Here is a 14,834-nt window from a genome sequence, read left to right on the forward strand (position 1 = left end):
GCGGACGAAAACGAAACGAAAACTAAAATAGAAGGCACTGATGGAGACTAAAACTATGACTAAATTGATTGACATTATCGTCAACGAATAAAGGACGAGACGAAAATAGACTGTGACGAAAATCTAATCACCAGACGGGAGAGATGCGAGGAACGAACAAAAGAACCGGCAAAACGGAACAGACTGCATGAGAGAAGAGAACCAATCCGAGCCTGACTTATTGAGACGTGAAGCGAAGGTTTTCAGTTTTTAAATGAGCTCCCGGGAAGACGGCATTCGAAGAGGTGATGTCTAAAAGAGCGACAAAATGTCCACAGCTCACTTCACGTTTGACGACGAACAAAACAAAACAAAGCGTAAAGCACGCGGAGCGCTCATTCGTGGCAAGAACACCACCAATTTGAAAAGACATTTACAGACGAGCCACCCGGACATTTTCTCAAATGTAATTTCACAACGATGTTCTTTTGTTTATTGAGCTAAGCAAAATTGGAAGACTGCAGTGCGTAGATGTTGTAGCATTAAATATTACGAACTGAAAAGTACTGTAAAATAGCCCCTTCTTCAAGTTAGATGAGAGCACAATACTAATACGTAATATCATGATAAATACATTTGATTAATACTAATGTTTAGTATATTTTATAATGTTCTACTTGTTGACAATATCACAAATATTTCTATATTAGTCATGTGAAACATGAATGTTCACATCCTATCATTATACATACTAATCTAGCAATATTGTAGTATTTAAAACATACAATATTGCTAGACAAATGAATACCTTATAAAATCTTGTTACTTTTTTTTATCCACCTAGCTGCCAACTTATTAAATATTTACTTTAACTGTATGCACTTATTGTTCAGCTCAGCTGTAAGCTTTAAGGTCCTGGACCTAACTTTATTTTTCTTTTATTGATGGTCAATTGGCAGCTAGTTATTGTTTACATTATCATGACAGTGTTTGTTGCTGCATAAAAGCTTTTGAATCGAAATAAAGACAGTTGTGTTGAAATAAAGTTGAATTTGTGTTTTATATATTTTGGTTAAGTTTGTTTCCTATACCAGCTGTAAAAAATTGTCTAGTAAATCTGTTATTGATTTTAGTCTTATTTTAGTCGACTGAAATACCAAGCAGTTTTAGTCGACTAAAATAAGACTAAAATTAAAACAAATCAGATGACTAAAACTTGACTAAAACTAAAAAGAATTATAGTCAAAAGACTAAGACTAAAACTAAATTAAAATTTCGTGTCAAAATTAACACTGATTATAACGATTCGATTCTGCATTCTTTAAGTGCATTCACGGGATTATTTAAATGCTTCTACTAAATTCTTTAAATGCTTAGTCAGGGGGCAAATTACAGTAGCATTTATGGTTAGAGAACCATAAGTTAGAAAAAAAACAAAAAACCTTTTGTCCATTGTTAAATGCTAGTTTAATGATGCGACATGGCACAAGTAAAAATGTATGTGAGCTAAGTTTTTTAAAAAGAGCTTAAAGAGTATTATGTATAAGCTAACATTTTGTCACACCAGGGGCGTAGCCATAATTTCAGAAGTGACAGAAATGTCAAATACAATAATTTTATGTATGTAGCTTATGTAATAATAATAATAATAATAATTATTATTATTATTATTATAATTATTTATTTTTTTTACAAGGAATAATCTTCTTTTTTAATTACTTTTAATTAGCTGTAATAAATCAAATACACTGCTGGACAATAATCAAACATTTGTAATCTATATTTTTTTCCTAATGGCAATTTTATGATTGTTTTATATACTACGCTACATTTAATTAGCAATTATTAAAATTTTCTGCACAGAATAAGGTAGAAAATATACTTTATAGTTTCTGCACTGTAATAAATGTCAATCAGCACTGCATCATTCATAAATTGTTTGTGGTTTTTTTTTTGTTTCATCAGTTCATTCTGCTTTTATTCAGTTTATCTGTAGATATAGCCTGGCACGTCTATGAGAGTGAGATCGCTTCTCTTTCAGTGTGAAAACGTCTTCATCTCTATTTAACTTTTCCTCTCCATCAGCGAATGATTCTGAGAGAAAATGCGCCAGATGTCTGTTTGCTAATGAAACAAACGCTACTTTCATGCATCTGATTATCAGATAAATCTCGCGCTCTTATTTCAAGGTTGTTGTTAATGCTGTGGTTAATTTTAAAAGTTTTCTTCGTATATTCGGTTCATCCGCATTTTTTAAAAACATTTATCATTCAATGGATCTGTGCGTATGATTTAGACACTTACATTTCTGCTCCGTCCATGTAATAAATACAGCTGTCGATGGCTCTGGTAACTCCGTCGGTAAGATGCAGAGAGCCATTGACAAACTACAGAAAAGTAAAACTACTTTACGTTAGCATTACTGGCCACGAGTCCTAAAGATCACACGTCAGCTGCGTCAGAGACGAACGGAGCGCGAGCGCAATCCTGTGACAGCAGGCGGTAAACAGTGGAGCGCATGAAGGACAGATAAGAGGCACGATTCACGAACACTCTTCAAGGTCTCCATTAATTCGTGCGTGTAGTAATTTAATGTGAATACATTTTGAAAGCATTGAATCGCTATAGAAATCGCGATTCATTCTATTCTTAGCATTTTGAATCGATTACTGTCCAAGATCGGCGATTCACGATTCAAAAATCATGTTTCAAGATCGATGCATATGAATCGACAGGGTTTGTAATCGATGCATCGAGAAAACGAATGAATCGTTACAACCCTAAATGGCAGTCTATGGGACAGTCTCAAGCCTCCCGGTTTTCATCCAAAATATCTTAAATTGTGTTCGGAAGATGAACAGAGCTTTTACAGGTTTGGAACGACACGGGGGTAAGTGATTAATGACAAAATATTCATTTTGGGGTTAAGTATCCCTTTAAACTTTTTCACATTAATAATAAAAAAAATAAAAAATAAAAATTATGTAAAATACACTTTTACCTGTGGTGTCTGGCTTGTGTTGTTCTATAGTGGTGCGTGCGGGTGAGATTGATGTGCTTGTCTTAGTTTCTTTCTGATTAGAACCGCTCGCTATATGATGATGAGTATTTTATCAAATCAGACGTTTAACTTAAACTTTTGCATATATATATATATATATATATATATATATATATATATATATATATATATATATATATATATATATATAAACATTTAATATAATATGAAATACACTTTTACCTGTGCTGTCTGGCTTGTGTTGTTGTATAGTGGTGCGTGCGGGTGAGATTGATGTGCTTGTCTTAGTTTCTTTCTGATTAGAAGCACTCGCTATATGATGATGAGTATTTTATCAAATTAGACGTTTAACTTAAACTTTTGCATATATATATATATATATATATATATATATATATATATATATATATATATATATATATATATATATATATATAAATATATATATATAAACATTTAATATAATATGAAATACACTTTTACCTGTGGTGTCTGGCTTGTGTTGTTGTATAGTGGTGCGTGCGGGTGAGATTGATGTGCTTGTCTTAGTTTCTTCCTGATTAGAAGCGCTCGCTATATGATGATGAGTATTTTATCAAATCAGACGTTTAACTTAAACTTTTGCATATATATATATATATATATATATATATATATATATATATATATAAACATTTAATATAATATGAAATACACTTTTACCTGTGGTGTCTGGCTTGTGTTGTTGTATAGTGGTGCGTGCGGGTGAGATTGATGTGCTTGTCTTAGTTTCTTTCTGATTTGAACCGCTCGCTATATGATGATGAGTATTTTATCAAATAAGACGTTTATCTTAAACTTTTGCACATATATATATATATATATATATATATATATATATATATATATATATATATATATATATATATATATATGTATATAAACATTTCATATAATATGAAATACACTTTTACCTGTGGTGTCTGGCTTGTGTTGTTGTATAGTGGTGCGTGCGGGTGAGATTGATGTGCTTGTCTTAGTTTCTTTCTGATTAGAAGCGCTCGCTATATGATGATGAGTATTTTATCAAATCAGATGTTTATCGTAATGGGATACTCCACCCCAAAATGAAACTTTTATCATTAATCACTTACCCCTGTATCGTTCCAAACCTGTTAAACCTGGGTTCGTCTTCAAAACACAATTTAAGATATTTAGGATGAAAACTGGGAGACTGTCCCATAGACTGCCAATAAATAACAGTGTCAAGGTCCATAAAAGGTGTTTCAGTCATCTTCAGAATACTCCAAATTTACACTATTCAATTCGATTCGATTCACAATTAAATTCTATTCTATTCGATTATAACCAGTGTTAATTTCGTTGACTAAATATTTTCGTCATTATTTTCGTCACGAATATATTTTTGCGGACGAAAACGAAACGAAAACTAAAATAGAAGGCACTGATGGAGACTAAAACTATGACTAAATTGATTGACATTATCGTCAACGAATAAAGGACGAGACGAAAATAGACTGTGACGAAAATCTAATCACCAGACGGGAGAGATGCGAGGAACGAACAAAAGAACCGGCAAAACGGAACAGACTGCATGAGAGAAGAGAACCAATCCGAGCCTGACTTATTGAGACGTGAAGCGAAGGTTTTCAGTTTTTAAATGAGCTCCCGGGAAGACGGCATTCGAAGAGGTGATGTCTAAAAGAGCGACAAAATGTCCACAGCTCACTTCACGTTTGACGACGAACAAAACAAAACAAAGCGTAAAGCACGCGGAGCGCTCATTCGTGGCAAGAACACCACCAATTTGAAAAGACATTTACAGACGAGCCACCCGGACATTTTCTCAAATGTAATTTCACAACGATGTTCTTTTGTTTATTGAGCTAAGCAAAATTGGAAGACTGCAGTGCGTAGATGTTGTAGCATTAAATATTACGAACTGAAAAGTACTGTAAAATAGCCCCTTCTTCAAGTTAGATGAGAGCACAATACTAATACGTAATATCATGATAAATACATTTGATTAATACTAATGTTTAGTATATTTTATAATGTTCTACTTGTTGACAATATCACAAATATTTCTATATTAGTCATGTGAAACATGAATGTTCACATCCTATCATTATACATACTAATCTAGCAATATTGTAGTATTTAAAACATACAATATTGCTAGACAAATGAATACCTTATAAAATCTTGTTACTTTTTTTTATCCACCTAGCTGCCAACTTATTAAATATTTACTTTAACTGTATGCACTTATTGTTCAGCTCAGCTGTAAGCTTTAAGGTCCTGGACCTAACTTTATTTTTCTTTTATTGATGGTCAATTGGCAGCTAGTTATTGTTTACATTATCATGACAGTGTTTGTTGCTGCATAAAAGCTTTTGAATCGAAATAAAGACAGTTGTGTTGAAATAAAGTTGAATTTGTGTTTTATATATTTTGGTTAAGTTTGTTTCCTATACCAGCTGTAAAAAATTGTCTAGTAAATCTGTTATTGATTTTAGTCTTATTTTAGTCGACTGAAATACCAAGCAGTTTTAGTCGACTAAAATAAGACTAAAATTAAAACAAATCAGATGACTAAAACTTGACTAAAACTAAAAAGAATTATAGTCAAAAGACTAAGACTAAAACTAAATTAAAATTTCGTGTCAAAATTAACACTGATTATAACGATTCGATTCTGCATTCTTTAAGTGCATTCACGGGATTATTTAACTTAGAGAACCATAAGTTAGAAAAAAAACAAAAAACCTTTTGTCCATTGTTAAATGCTAGTTTAATGATGCGACATGGCACAAGTAAAAATGTATGTGAGCTAAGTTTTTTAAAAAGAGCTTAAAGAGTATTATGTATAAGCTAACATTTTGTCACACCAGGGGCGTAGCCATAATTTCAGAAGTGACAGAAATGTCAAATACAATAATTTTATGTATGTAGCTTATGTAATAATAATAATAATAATAATTATTATTATTATTATTATTATAATTATTTATTTTTTTTACAAGGAATAATCTTCTTTTTTAATTACTTTTAATTAGCTGTAATAAATCAAATACACTGCTGGACAATAATCAAACATTTGTATTTTTATGATTGTTTTATATACTAGGCTACATTTAATTAGCAATTATTAAAATTTTCTGCACAGAATAAGGTAGAAAATATACTTTATAGTTTCTGCACTGTAATAAATGTCAATCAGCACTGCATCATTCATAAATTGTTTGTGGTTTTTTTTTTGTTTCATCAGTTCATTCTGCTTTTATTCAGTTTATCTGTAGATATAGCCTGGCACGTCTATGAGAGTGAGATCGCTTCTCTTTCAGTGTGAAAACTTCTTCATCTCTATTTAACTTTTCCTCTCCATCAGCGAATGATTCTGAGAGAAAATGCGCCAGATGTCTGTTTGCTAATGAAACAAACGCTACTTTCATGCATCTGATTATCAGATAAATCTCGCGCTCTTATTTCAAGGTCGTTGTTAATGCTGTGGTTAATTTTAAAAGTTTTCTTCGTATATTCGGTTCATCCGCATTTTTTAAAAACATTTATCATTCAATGGATCTGTGCGTATGATTTAGACACTTACATTTCTGCTCCGTCCATGTAATAAATACAGCTGTCGATGGCTCTGGTAACTCCGTCGGTAAGATGCAGAGAGCCATTGACAAACTACAGAAAAGTAAAACTACTTTACGTTAGCATTACTGGCAACGAGTCCTAAAGATCACACGTCAGCTGCGTCGGAGACGAACGGAGCGCGAGCGCAATCCTGTGACAGCAGGCGGTAAACAGTGGAGCGCATGAAGGACAGATAAGAGGCACGATTCACGAACACTCTTCAAGGTCTCCATTAATTCGTGCGTGTAGTAATTTAATGTGAATACATTTTGAAAGCATTGAATCGCTATAGAAATCGCGATTCATTCTATTCTTAGCATTTTGAATCGATTACTGTCCAAGATCGGCGATTCACGATTCAAAAATCATGTTTCAAGATCGATGCATATGAATCGACAGGGTTTGTAATCGATGCATCGAGAAAACGAATGAATTGTTACACCCCTAAATGGCAGTCTATGGGACAGTCTCAAGCCTCCCGGTTTTCATCCAAAATATCTTAAATTGTCTTCGGAAGATGAACAGAGCTTTTATAGGTTTGGAACGACACGGGGGTAAGTGATTAATGACAAAATATTCATTTTGGGGTTAAGTATCCCTTTAAACTTTTTCACATTAATAATAAAAAAAATAAAAAATAAAAATTATGTAAAATACACTTTTACCTGTGGTGTCTGGCTTGTGTTGTTGTATAGTGGTGCATGCGGGTGAGATTGATGTGCTTGTCTTAGTTTCTTCCTGATTAGAAGCGCTCGCTATATGATGATGAGTATTTTATCAAATCAGACGTTTAACTTAAACTTTTGCATATATATATATATATATATATATATATATATATATATATATATATATACATATATATATAAACATTTAATATAATATGAAATACACTTTTACCTGTGGTGTCTGGCTTGTGTTGTTGTATAGTGGTGCGTGCGGGTGTGATTGATGTGCTTGTCTTAGTTTCTTCCTGATTAGAAGCACTCGCTATATGATGATGAGTATTTTATCAAATCAGACGTTTAACTTAAACTTTTGCATATATATATATATATATATATATATATATATATATATATATATATATATAAACATTTAATATAATATGAAATACACTTTTACCTGTGGTGTCTGGCTTGTGTTGTTGTATAGTGGTGCGTGCGGGTGAGATTGATGTGCTTGTCTTAGTTTCTTCCTGATTAGAAGCGCTCGCTATATGATGATGAGTATTTTATCAAATCAGACGTTTAACTTAAACTTTTGCATATATATATATATATATATATATATATATATATATATATATATATATATATATATATATATATATATATAAACATTTAATATAATATGAAATACACTTTTACCTGTGGTGTCTGGCTTGTGTTGTTGTATAGTGGTGCGTGCGGGTGAGATTGATGTGCTTGTCTTAGTTTCTTTCTGATTAGAAGCACTCGCTATATGATGATGAGTATTTTATCAAATCAGACGTTTAACTTAAACTTTTGCATATATATATATATATATATATATATATATATATATATATATATATATATATATATATATAAACATTTAATATAATATGAAATACACTTTTACCTGTGGTGTCTGGCTTGTGTTGTTGTATAGTGGTGCGTGCGGGTGAGATTGATGTGCTTGTCTTAGTTTCTTCCTGATTAGAAGCGCTCGCTATATGATGATGAGTATTTTATCAAATCAGACGTTTAACTTAAACTTTTGCATATATATATATATATATATATATATATATATATATATATATATATATAAACATTTAATATAATATGAAATACACTTTTACCTGTGGTGTCTGGCTTGTGTTGTTGTATAGTGGTGCGTGCGGGTGAGATTGATGTGCTTGTCTTAGTTTCTTCCTGATTAGAAGCGCTCGCTATATGATGATGAGTATTTTATCAAATCAGACGTTTAACTTAAACTTTTGCATATATATATATATATATATATATATATATATATATATATATATATATAAACATTTAATATAATATGAAATACACTTTTACCTGTGGTGTCTGGCTTGTGTTGTTGTATAGTGGTGCGTGCGGGTGTGATTGATGTGCTTGTCTTAGTTTCTTCCTGATTAGAAGCACTCGCTATATGATGATGAGTATTTTATCAAATCAGACGTTTAACTTAAACTTTTGCATATATATATATATATATATATATATATATATATATATATATATATATATATATATATATATATATATATATATATATATATATATATATATAAACATTTAATATAATATGAAATACACTTTTACCTGTGGTGTCTGGCTTGTGTTGTTGTATAGTGGTGCGTGCGGGTGAGATTGATGTGCTTGTCTTAGTTTCTTCCTGATTAGAAGCGCTCGCTATATGATGATGAGTATTTTATCAAATCAGACGTTTAACTTAAACTTTTGCATATATATATATATATATATATATATATATATATATATAAACATTTAATATAATATGAAATACACTTTTACCTGTGGTGTCTGGCTTGTGTTGTTGTATAGTGGTGCGTGCGGGTGAGATTGATGTGCTTGTCTTAGTTTCTTTCTGATTAGAAGCACTCGCTATATGATGATGAGTATTTTATCAAATCAGACGTTTAACTTAAACTTTTGCATATATATATATATATATATATATATATATATATATATATATATATATATATATATATATATATATATATATATATAAACATTTAATATAATATGAAATACACTTTTACCTGTGGTGTCTGGCTTGTGTTGTTGTATAGTGGTGCGTGCGGGTGAGATTGATGTGCTTGTCTTAGTTTCTTCCTGATTAGAAGCGCTCGCTATATGATGATGAGTATTTTATCAAATCAGACGTTTAACTTAAACTTTTGCATATATATATATATATATATATATATATATATATATATATATATATATATATATATATATATATATATATATATATATATATATATATAAACATTTAATATAATATGAAATACACTTTTACCTGTGGTGTCTGGCTTGTGTTGTTGTATAGTGGTGCGTGCGGGTGAGATTGATGTGCTTGTCTTAGTTTCTTCCTGATTAGAAGCGCTCGCTATATGATGATGAGTATTTTATCAAGTCAGATGTTTATCTTAATGGGATACTCCACCCCAAAATGAAACTTTTATCATTAATCACTTACCCCTATATCGTTCCAAACCTGTTAAACCTGAGTTCGTCTTCAGAACACAATTTAAGACATTTTGGATGAAAACTGGGAGACTGTCCCATAGACTGCCAATAAATAACAGTGTCAAGGTCCATAAAAGGTGTTTAAGTCATCTTCAGAATACTCCATCTGTCATCAGACGTGCAATCTGGGTTATATGAAGTGATGGGGACATTTTTTAAAAGAATAATAATAATAATAATAATAATAATAATAATAATAATAATAATAATAATAATATTAATAATATTAATGACTCTATTCAGTAAATCCTTTGTCAACGGTCTCCTCTGTGTTTCTCTATTTTACCATTTGTTGTTTATGCTCTTCTGTGTCATCTGCTCCACAAGGATGTGCTGCTTCTACATGTATTTTGCTTTGATTTTAAATAAAACAGCGCATCCTAGTGGGGCGCATGACACAAAAGAGCGTACACAGCTTTCAGCAACCAGTCTGGGGTGGCACAGAAATCTTCATTATTTTATATAAAAAATGTGTTTGACTATAATGTAGGCATAATGGGCTATTTTAGTGCCTTAAACACAACTGAGTACAATTAATTTTTTTATTATTCCTCACCTCCAGGTATTTTAAAAAAGGGGCTCACTTTAACTTTATTGCTCATTCAGCTTCTCAAAACTTGTAAATGCTTGTTCTCCAACATTAATCATGGATGAGGCATGCAATGATAAAAAAAAAAAAAATGTGAAAAAGGCCAGAAATCAACATAACAGTAGAATTTGTTTATGCATTTAAATGGTTTAATTTTCGAATATTTTATAGTATAAGTGCACTGTATTATAAAATAAAATTACTAATAAAAAAATACAAATCAACTTATGTCAGATATTGTGACTTCGAATTGCAGAATAGGCTATATTTTATTTGAACATGCATTTGAGATACGTGGTTTGCTGCTTATACATGCACAGTTTGCAGCTTTAATCGCCTTTTCTGTGATTTCATGACTTAGATGTAGACATCTTCAAGACTAAAAGACTTTAAACAGCCCTTTAATCACAGAGCAAATAAATAAGTCAAAGCTTGTACTTGTGTTATAGTTACTTAAATCTAGACTGTCACACTATATTTCACACACTGGGGAAGGGACAAATCTCTTGCTACACTGCAGCATAGTAAAATGATTCTCACACTCCAGTTAATGTTCTGTTATTATTTTTCTTCATCTTGCAGTTTTTCCTTTGTTTTTGTCTTATGTCCGAGTTTTTGCAGTTTAATTTTTCTATGCAAATTAGTGTAATCTGTCCATGCTGATGTCCAAATGCTGACGTTTCAATATAGGGCAACAATACATTTTTAACTAATATTCTATGATTTATCTGTTTACCTTACTGATACAGTGGAATATAGTTCATATAGATCAAACCTATAGGAGGAAATTCTAAATTACAAAACTCAAGGTATTTATCCATGTCTTAAAAAAAAGAGCAGAAATATTTAACTTGGATATGTCCTCCAATTTCCAAGTTAATGGTAAGCAACTTCTCTACACTAACACATTTTTTCATAGTAAAGTGAGTATAATGATACACCAACACTTTATAATAAAAAAAAGTCAGTGCTTGTCAAGAAACTATACTTAACTGACTTAAAGCAACTAGCACATGGCCAATGACCTGTTTTCTAATTTCGGTTTATATAGGTATATTCCTTCAATTAGGCCTTTAGAACCTCATTGCAGGTTATTTGTTTAGATTTTAACAATAAAGCTATTTCAATAGATGGCAAACTTAATCACATCTCCTCAGAAAACAATGTAAAGTTTAGAAGAAATGTGGCTGCTGGACAAAAAGAGGCCAGACAATTTATATTTTAGAATTAGAAAAAGCAAGACATTGATAAATGGTTAAAAAGGCTACTAAATATTTTCCTTTTCAACACTGCTTTGAGACATATAAACAATAGGTTACTGTCGTAACCCCGGTTCTCTGAAACATCGAGTGGAGAGATCCACCTATGGGAAGGGCATCCGTACCTGACCTCTGCAGAAGCATCCAATTGCACCAAGTCTGGCTAGACAGACAGAAGCGCGCAGCCAATGCCAGGTAAGGGCCCGCCCCCTTACCTAGGGGTATAATGATGGCTGCAGCGCTGCTATTCCCCAGTTAAGTATATTCGCTTCTTGTGTGGCAAGCGGGGCAAAGCTGGTGGATCTCTCCACTCGATGTTTCAGAGAACCGGGGTTACGACAGTAACCTATTGTTCTCTTTCATCATCTCGTGTTCGAGATCCACCTATGGGAGAGAAATGGACAGCTCCCCGATTGCCCAATACACTCACAGTGAGGTTCTGAAAGCCAGAGAAGGACGGTCGCCCCAGAGAGGCGGTGCCTGACACGTCCCATACTCATGAACCTGCAATACTGATGCACAGTCGTGACTGCTGTGCATATGCAGCACATGAAAAAATGTTAGCATCACACACATGATAACCAATGTGCATATAAATACACCCAGAAAAAGGAATGTAAAAACATGCTAGTGACAGTGACAGGGCCCATTCACTCCTTCTTCACCTCTTCCAGCGGGGTTGCAGGGAAGGGCTAAGAGGACCCCACCCCTAAAACCGAATGTGCTACCGAGATGCTGGTGACAACCAGCCAGTAATAACGCACAAAGGTATAAGGAGAAGACCAAATGGCAGCGGAGCAGATGTCCTTTAGTGACGCTCCCTGGTGGCTGCATTCCCTTTGATTCATAAGCCACAGCTATAGCATTCACAAGCCAATGTGAGAGGCGTTGCTTAGAAATAGGATTCCCTCCATGAGTGGATGCCCATGAAATAAAGAGCTGGTCGCTCTTCCGGAAAGCACTAGTCCTGTTCATATATGTCCGTAAAGCATGGACGGGACACAGAGCATTTAGCCTCTCATCCTCCGGGGAGGAAAAAGGTGGAGGGTCAAAAGCGGACAGCTCCAACACCTCTGAAGTGAACGCAGGGAAGCACTTCGGCATGAAGGCCGGATTAGGCTTAAGGGAAACCATATCTCCACTAAGAGAAAATTTAGTGCACAAGGGATGAACCGAAAGTGCATGTAGCTCACTGACACGTTTGGCTGATGCCAAGGCCAAGAGCAAAGCTGTCTTGAAGGACAGCAGCTTTAGGGAAATACTTCCAAGAGGTTTAAAAGGATACTGAGACAGAGCCTCCAACACCATGGAGAGGTCCCACTCAGGCACCCTTCATAAATCTGCGGATTAGATGATGTTGCCCGACTGTTGAGCCCTCAAAGCCCACATGAAAGGCCGAAATCGCAGCCAAGTAGACCTTAATTGTGGAAAAAGACCTGCCTTTTCCCAAGAGGTCTTGGAGGAAACACAAAATATCAGGAACTGAGCACTGATAAGATGTGAGACCACGCCCATCAAACTACCCTTCGAACACTTGCCACTTACTGCCATACAAGAATCGCATAGACACGGCCCTGGCATTCTGTATAGTAGCTATCACACACGGCGAAAGCCCCAGTGCGCTTAGGTTCGTCCTCTCACGGACCACGCCCAAAGAGCCACCCTGTCCGGGTGTGGGTGATAAATCTCCCCGTTCGCTTGGGACAAAAGATCTGTGCGGGGGGGGGGGGGGGGGTGGGGGGGCGCCACGGCTCGGCATATAACAGAGGGATTATCTCCGCCAGCCATGGTGCTTTGGGCCACCTGGGTGCTATCAGAAGAGAGACAGGCCCTGCTCTCTCACCCTGGCCAGTGTAGGAATTATCAGGCACAGGGGAAGAAAGGCATACAGCAGCACTCTGGGCCACGGGTGGGCCAGTGCATCTACCCCGAGGGGTGCGTCCACGTCCTTTAGCGAGAAGAACATAGGACAATGGTAGTTTTCGCGCGAGGCGAATAGATCTACGGTTGCCTGTCCAAATCTCCATAACATATCCACTATCTGCGGGTGAAGGCGCCAATCTCCGTAGATTGGGTTTCCCCTTGATAGAAGATCCGCGCCTCTGTTTAGAAGGCCGGGAACATGAGTCGCGCGTAACGACATGAAAACCCGTCCGCTCCACACTAGAAGCTTGTAAGCTAGAGCGTGAAGTTTCGACGAGCGCACGCCGCCCTGACGGTTGATATAAGCCACTGTCGTGGTATTGTCGCAGCGTACGAGCACATGATGTCCCTGCAGGCGAGGCAGAAAATGATTCAGAGCTTTCCATATGGCCATAAGCTCTAAATAATTTATGTGCGCTGAACGTAGTCTGCTCGGCCACAGACCGTTCACCGTTCTGCCCTCCTGGGTGGCGCCCCAGCCTGTTAAGGATGCATCTGTCGTCACAACTTTCCGCATCATAACTGTCCCCAGAGGGGTTCCATGTGCGTAAAAGTCTGCGCTCTTCCAGTGGCGCAAGGCTGCCGAGCAGGCGCGCGTCACTATTACAGAGCGGCAAAGATCGCGCGTCGGGCTGAAATGTAGTAACAAAACCCATTTCATGAACGCTCTCATTCTCAGGAGTCCCAGCGGTACAACCTGGATTGATGAAGCCATAAGACCCTGCAGCCTGAGGCATGTGCGATATTGTACTTTCGCCCCCTCTCTGAACTGCGACAGACAGTTCATTAGAGAGAGAACGCGCTCTTGAGAGAGACGCGCTCGCATGGAGACTGAGTTCAACTCCAAACCCAGGAAAATGACATTCTGACTGGGTGTAAAAGTACTCTTGCTCACATTCACTCTGAACCCGAGAGATGTGATGTGCGTGAGCACACGGCAGGTGTCCTGCAACACTTTCTCTTTCGATTCGGCTATGATTAGCCAATCGTCTATGTATGTCAGAATCCTCATACCTGACATTCTCATGGGTGCTAAACCCGCCTCCGCACACAGACAGAAACACCGGGGGCTTAGACTGAGCCCAAACGGCAGAACTGTGAATTTGTAACATGTGCCTTGGTAGGCGAAACGAAGAAACTTCCTG

The 14,834-nt window shown here is 35.4% G+C and overlaps 1 protein-coding gene across 50 annotated transcripts in view; it reads right to left on the reverse strand.

Moving 5' to 3' along the window:
* LOC127988345 (receptor-type tyrosine-protein phosphatase C) overlaps positions 1-14,834 on the reverse strand; it is a 75,741-nt gene that overhangs the window by 38,324 nt on the left and 22,583 nt on the right. The window lies entirely within an intron of this gene.

This window comes from Carassius gibelio, chromosome B22, assembly GCF_023724105.1.
Source record: "Carassius gibelio isolate Cgi1373 ecotype wild population from Czech Republic chromosome B22, carGib1.2-hapl.c, whole genome shotgun sequence".
Lineage (NCBI taxonomy): Eukaryota > Metazoa > Chordata > Actinopteri > Cypriniformes > Cyprinidae > Carassius > Carassius gibelio.